This window comes from Microcebus murinus, chromosome 3 (genome assembly GCF_040939455.1).
Source record: "Microcebus murinus isolate Inina chromosome 3, M.murinus_Inina_mat1.0, whole genome shotgun sequence".
Taxonomy (NCBI): domain Eukaryota; kingdom Metazoa; phylum Chordata; class Mammalia; order Primates; family Cheirogaleidae; genus Microcebus; species Microcebus murinus.
The window spans coordinates 75,799,633-75,806,343 of NC_134106.1; positions in this window are offsets into that span (position 1 = coordinate 75,799,633).

The following is a 6,711-nucleotide window of genomic DNA, read 5'->3' on the forward strand; positions in this document are numbered from 1 at the left end:
GGACTGCCATGTCCCTTGCAGCCCGACAGCCACCACTCTCTCCTCTGTGTACCTGTCATTAGTGGGCAGTGTGGATTTTATGGGTAACAGTCAAGGGACGGAGAGCACATGACACACTTTCTGAAAGCTGAGACTGGAGGCTTGGGGTGGTGGATAGAGGAGTTAAACAAGTCGATGGATTTTCAAGCCATAGTCCCCAGCTCCCATATGCTTCCTGCAGCTGCCCCACAACCCTGACATACACATTACGCTTGCTGTAAACCTCAGTTTGAATGCAGTGATCTGCAGCCAAAAGATGTTTGAAAACCCCTCTGGAGAAGAGAAGTGAATGTGATTCTTTTAAGATAGTCTTTGTAGTGCAAATCTGGAAGCTTAACTTGAATCACATTGCTAGTAGATCCTTACAGCCCCTGAAGATCCTAAGTCTAGCATTTCAAACAGGAATGATTTACCTGTGTGGTAGGCAAGCATTTCTAACTGCAAACTATTTCATTGGGTGGAGAGAGAAGTTTCTACTAGAATCATCAGTTTCTACATTGCAGCATTCAATAAGCAAACAGGGACTACTGTATTTGGGGAGCTCTCCCTGCCCCCTGGTGGTTGTAATTGTAACTCTTACAAAGTTTTCATGAGATTTAAATAACAAACCACTCTTTGGTAAGTCTTGAGGTGTCTACACACTGTGAAACCATCACCACAAACAATATAATGAACATATCTATCACCCCAAAAGTTGCTTCATGCCCCTTTGTAATCTCTCCCTCAAACCCATTTTACCCCCACCCATCCCCAGGCAACTATTGATCGCTTTCTGTTACTATAGATTAGTTTCCACTTTCAAGAATTTTACATAAATGAAATTATACAGTGTGTGCTCATTTTTTTGGTATGGCTTCTTTCACTCAACGTAATTATTTTAAGGTTCAACCATGTTGTGATTCAGTAATTCATTCCTTTATTTATTATTTATTTTTTGCTGAGTAACAATCCATTGTATGAATATACCACAATGTATGTATCCCTTCATCTGTTGATATACGTTGGCATTGTCCTCAGCTTTTGCTATTACAAATAAAACCTCTATGAACATACATATATAAATACAAATTGTGGTATAGGGCAGTTGCTTTTGTTTCTCTTGGATTCATACCTAGAAAGGGAAAGACCAGGCTATATGGTTAAGTGTATTTTTAACATTTTAAGAAACTGCTGAACTATTTTCCAAAGTGGCTGTACCATTTTAGATTCCCACTAGCAATCCATGACTTTTGGTTGTTCCATATCTTCATCAACATTTGTTATAAGGATTTTTAGACATTTTAATAGATATGTAGTGGTATCTCTTAGTGGTTTTAATTGCATTTCCCTAATGATTGATAAGCATCTTCTCATATGCTTATATGCCATCTCTTTGGGGAAGTGTCCAAATCTTTTGCCCATTTTCATTGGGTTATTTCCTAATTACACATTCTGAGAAGTCTGTATGTATTCTGAATACACATCCTTTATTAGGTACGTGTTTTGCAGATATTTTCTCCAGTGTGTGACTTATCTAGTCTCTGGAAAGGACTTTTTCACACATTTAACAGTCTTTTGAAAAGAAGAAATTCTTAATTGTGATAAAGTCCAATTTATCAACATTTTATGGATTGTGCCTTTGATATTGTAGCTATGAAATCTTTGCCTAACCCAAAGTCACAAAGATTACTTCTATGTTTTCTTTTAGAAATTTAGTTTTGAGTTTTATATGTAAGCCTAGGAGACATCATCAGTTAGCATTTGTAGATGGTTTGACAAATTGTTCAGAGCTCATTTCTGCCTGTGGATATCCATCTATTCCAGCAGCATTTCTTCTATCTTGTCTTCATTGAATTTCCTTTGCATCTGTTGAAACTCAGATGACCATATCCTTCTCTTTCATTGATCTGTGTCTGTCTATCTTGCTGCCAGCACCACAAAGTCAGTCACTATAGCTTTAAAGTCAGTTCAGTTCAAAATAATTTTGAAATAATTTTATTTCAAAATTCAAAATAATTCAAAACAATTTATTTCAAAATTCAAGGGGAAATAATTTTAAAATAATTTCCCCTTTTAATTTTTGCTCTTTATCATGGTTACTTAGAAATATGTCATTTTGTTTCCAAATATTCAGATTTTCTAATTTAAAACCATCATGATCAGGAAATATACTCTGTGTGACTTGAATCCTTTTAAACATTTCATGATTTGTTTTATGGCCCAGAACACAGCCCATCTTGGCAAATGTCCTGTATGCCCTTGAAAATAATATACATTTTTGTTGGTGGTGGTGGAGTGTTCTATAAGTCAATGAGGTCAAGTTGGTTGATACTATTTTTTGTGTCTTCTATACTCTTAACAATTTTATGTTAATTTGCACCAATTATTGTGAGAGAGAGGTGTTAAAATCTCTATTAATTGTGGCTCTATTTCTCATTGCATTTCTGTCAGTTTTTGCTTCATATACTTGAAGCTCTATTTTTAGGTGCCTAAATGTTTAGGACTGTTACGCTGTCTCAATAAATTAACCCTTTATTATTGTAAAGTGGCCCTTCATCCCTAGTAGTATTCCTTGCTCTGAAATCTACATTGCCTAAAATTAACATGCCATCAGCTTTCTATAGACTGTTAGCATGTTTTTTTTTCCTTATCCTCTTATTTTTAACCTACTAGTCTTTATATCTAAAGTTGGTTTCTTGTAGGCAGCATATAATTGGGTTTTGCTTAAATGAAATCTAGCAATCTTTACTGTTTAATTGGCTTCTTTAGAATTCTGGTTTCTGGGCCAGTGTTTGAGGAGCTTGGGAGGTCATCTCACCATGTAAAAAGTTAAACAAACTGAAAAACCAACCCTTCTTAGATCCATCGAAGAAGTGAAGTCAAGGGCAAACTGCTGCCCCTCAAATTGAGAGACAGGCTAAATACAGAGGATCACAATTTACCAGAGCAGAAATCTGCTTAGGCAAAAACTGATGGAACTTCAAGGAGAAATAGATGAATCCACTATTGTAGTTGGAGACATCAACACCCCTTTCAGATAGACATATGCAGCAGGAAGAAAATCAGTAATGACACAGTTGAAAGCAACTGTATCATCAACTAACTGGGTATAATAGTCACATTTAAACCATTTATACTTGAGGTGATTATGAATATGGTTGGGTTTTTTATACCATCTTGTGTCTTTTCTATTTGGCCCATCTATTCCTTGTTCCCTTTTTCTGCCTTATTTTGGACTCAGTACTTTTTAAGATTGCATTTTTATCCCCATTCGCTCAATAACTATAACTTTGTTACTTTCATAATTCCTTTACAGTGGGTTTTTAGTGAACATCTTTAACTTAACCAATCTACCTTGGAATGATACTATATTACTTCATATATATAAGAACCACATAACAGCAAGTTTCCATTTTTCCTCTCCTGGACTTCATGCTATTGTTATCAAACATTTTACTTCTACGTGTTAAAAACCACGCAATAGATTGTTGGTATTTTTGCTTTTAAATCGTTAATTATATTTTAGAGATATTTAAGTAACAAAAAAGGATATATGCAATCCTTTACACATGTAATGGTAACCTACCCAGTTACCATTTCCAGTGTTCTTCAGCTTTTTGTGTAGATCTTAGTTTCCATCTGTTATCAACTTTCTTCTGCTTGAAGAACTTCATGTAACAATTCTTATAGAGGTCTGCTGATTGATTCTTTCAGATTTTGTTACGTCTAGAAGATCCCTCCTTTTGGCTTCACTTTTTTTTTTTTTTTTTTTAAGACAGAGTCTGGCTCTGTTGCCTGGGCTACAGTGCCATGGTGTCAGCCTAGCTCACAGCAACCTCAAACTCCTGGGCTCAAGCAATCCTTCTGCCTCAGCCTCCCGAGTAGCTGAGACTACAGGCATGCACCACCATGCCCGGCTAATTTTTTCTATATTGTTTTTAGTTGGCCAATTAATTTTTTTCTATTTTTTTAGTAGAGATGGGGGTCTCACTCTTGATCAGGCTGGTTTTGAACTCCTGACCTTGAACGATCTTCCTGCCTCAGCCTCCCAGAGTGCTAGGATTACAGGCATGAGCCACTGCACCCAGCCTTGGCTTCATTTTTGAAAGATATTTTCACTAGGAAAAAATTCTAGGTTAGCAATTTTTTTCTTTCAGTACTTTAAAGATGTTCATCCCCTTCTAGATTGCACTGTTTCTAACGAGCAAGCTGCTGTCATTTTTATCTTTGCTCCTCTATAACCAATTTGTCTTTTTCTCTTGCTTTTAAGATTTCCTCTTTATCACTGGTTCAAAGAAATTTTTGATTGATATAGTTCATTGTACTTCTTGAGTCTGTGAGTTTATAGTTGTCAATTTGGCAAACAATTCAACCATTATTTCTTCAAATATTTTGTTATACTTTCCTCAACTAGGGAAACTAATTATACTTGTATGTGGCTCTTGATGTTGTCCCACAGTTCTCTAATGCTCAATTCTTCCCCAATCTTCTTCAGTCTTTTTCCTGTTTATTATTTTTTTACTGCTGTGTCTTAAAGTTCACTCATCTCTTCTTCAGCAATGTCTGATCTGCTGTTAACTCCAGCCAGTGTGTTTTTAATCCCAGATATTAGTTTCACCTCTAGAAGTTCAAATTGCATGTTTTATATCTTCCATGCCTCTACTTAACATGTTCAATTTTTCTCTTTTTGAACATATAGAATACAGTCACAATATCTGCTTTAATGTCCTGATTCTTTCATTGCACCATTTCTGGGTCAGTTTTGATCAACTTGTCCATTCATTGTGAGCTTTATTTTCATGCTTCTTTGCATGTCTAGTGATTTATTAGATGCTGGGTATTGTGAATTTTACCTTATTACTGTATTAGTTATTTTTTGCATTTCTATTTTCTAGAGTTTTGTTCTAAAACACAGTTGTGTTCCAGTTTGGACTTTTTAAGTTTTGTGAATTGGGACAAGAGGTAGATTTATTATGGAATTAATTTTTCCACTACTGAGGCAAAACTTTTTTTTTTTTTTTTTTGAGACAGGGTCTCACTTTGTTGCCCAGGCTAGAGTGAGTGCCATGGCGTCAGCCTAGCTCACAGCAACCTCAAACTCCTGGGCTCAAGCAATCCTCCTGCCTCAGCCTCCCGAGTAGCTGGGACTACAGGCATGCACCACCATACCCGGCTAATTTTTTCTATATATATTAGTTGGCCAATTAATTTCTTTCTATTTATAGTAGAGACGGGGTCTTGCTCTTGCTCAGGCTGGTTTCAAACTCCTGATCTTGAGCAATCTAGCCCGCCTCGGCCTCCCGGAGTGCTAGGATTACAGGCGTGAGCCACGGCGCCTGGCCTTGAGGCAAAACTCTTATTAGTACTCTTCCAATGACATCTGGATTACAAGGTTTTCCACAGTGGCTGTTGAAAACAGGCACTATTTTCAGTTCCATATGCTGTTCCCTCTAATCCTTTTGGGTGGGTCTTTCTTTGGTCTTGAGTAGTTTCCTCACAGGAATGTCCTGTTTAGTGTTTGTAGATCCGTTCTCTTGCTGTGTAGCTCTCTCCTCTAAGGCATTCTCTCCTCTGAACTCTAGTCACCCTGACTGCCCTCAATTCCCGACTCTACCACCTGAACTCGAGGAGGCCACCAGGTCCTGATGGGATGACGCTTCCTGAAACCATGGACTGTCTCCATAGATAATGGAAATGCTGTTAATGCTAAGAGGACACAAATGTTGAAACTTTAGGACAAGGATTTTAAAGCAGCCATGATAAAAATGCTTCAGCAAACAATTACATACATACTCTTGAAACTTAAAAATAATAGTCTCAGCAAACAGAAAACTTCAGCAAAGAAACAGAAGAAGATCTAAAGAAGAATCAAATGGAAATTTTAGAACTGAAATATACAAATAGCCAAAATAAAAATACTGCATGGATGGCTCAAGAGCAGAATGGAGAGGAAAGAGGAAATAATCAGTGAACCTAAAAATAAAACACTAGAAATTACCTAAACCAAACAACAGAGAGAAAACACACTGGAGAAAAATAAACAGAGCTTCAGGGATTTGTGGAACTATAATAAAAGATTTAACATTTGTGTCATCAGTGTCCCAGAAGGAGAATGTGGGTGGAGATGAAAAGCTATTCAAAGAAATAAGAAAATAATAATATATTTCACAGAATGGGAGAAAACTGTTGCAGATCATGTATCTGATAGGGGGCTTGTATCTAGAACATATAAACAACTACCTCAATAACACAATCCAATTTTTAAAATGTACAAAGGATCTGAGTAGACATTTCTCCAGAAAACATATATGAATGGGCAAAAAGCGCATGAAAAGATGATTAACATCACTAACCAGTAGGGAAATGCTAGTCAAAACCACAATGAAGTACTACTTCATACTTTCATACCCACTAGGATGGCTATAATCAAAAGACAGAACAAGTGCTGGCAAGCATGTGGAGAAACCTTACACTACTAATGGGAATGTAAAATGGCACAGCCACTGTGGAAAATGGTCTGGCAGTCCCTCAGTATAGTCAAGTTACTTAATTGCCCCCTTAAAATGAAGTTAATAATGTTCATTTTGGATGAATGAGTAAATATGTATTAACTATAATTATTATAGCAATTATTATTATGCATATTATTTTTGATTGGGTCAGACTATTAGCTCTCTCCCCAATTTACTTGCT